The following is a 462-nucleotide window of genomic DNA, read 5'->3' on the forward strand; positions in this document are numbered from 1 at the left end:
TTTGATACACATAATGAGAATAATATATTTTGGACCAATAGGTGGACAAACATTAGTGACATATTTCATATAAACACACACATATTTATTTTTTACACATATGTATGACGTTGTATTTTGCTAAAGAGCAGCAACTAACATCCAGGCAAGCCAGGAGTTATCTAGCACAAAAATCTGGCTTTACAGCTAGATATCGGTGTTGTGTTGAACATTTCAACATACAATTGCATAGAAAATGAGACGGGACTGCTCTGCGATCCTGATGAATTATAACAAAAACAAGCTTACTCCATAATTATATTCAAATGCAGACAAAAACATGAACATTACTATACCACAAACATGCCCCAATCATAGTTAGTATAAATGATTGCTGCTTCTTTAAAAATTTTGGTTTTCATTTCTGTCCAGTCTTGCATCGTTCTAGATATGATGTATTATGAACCAAATCATATAATTCTT

The sequence above is a fragment of the Myotis davidii genome, unplaced genomic scaffold (genome assembly GCF_000327345.1).
Source record: "Myotis davidii unplaced genomic scaffold, ASM32734v1 scaffold293, whole genome shotgun sequence".
NCBI lineage: Eukaryota > Metazoa > Chordata > Mammalia > Chiroptera > Vespertilionidae > Myotis > Myotis davidii.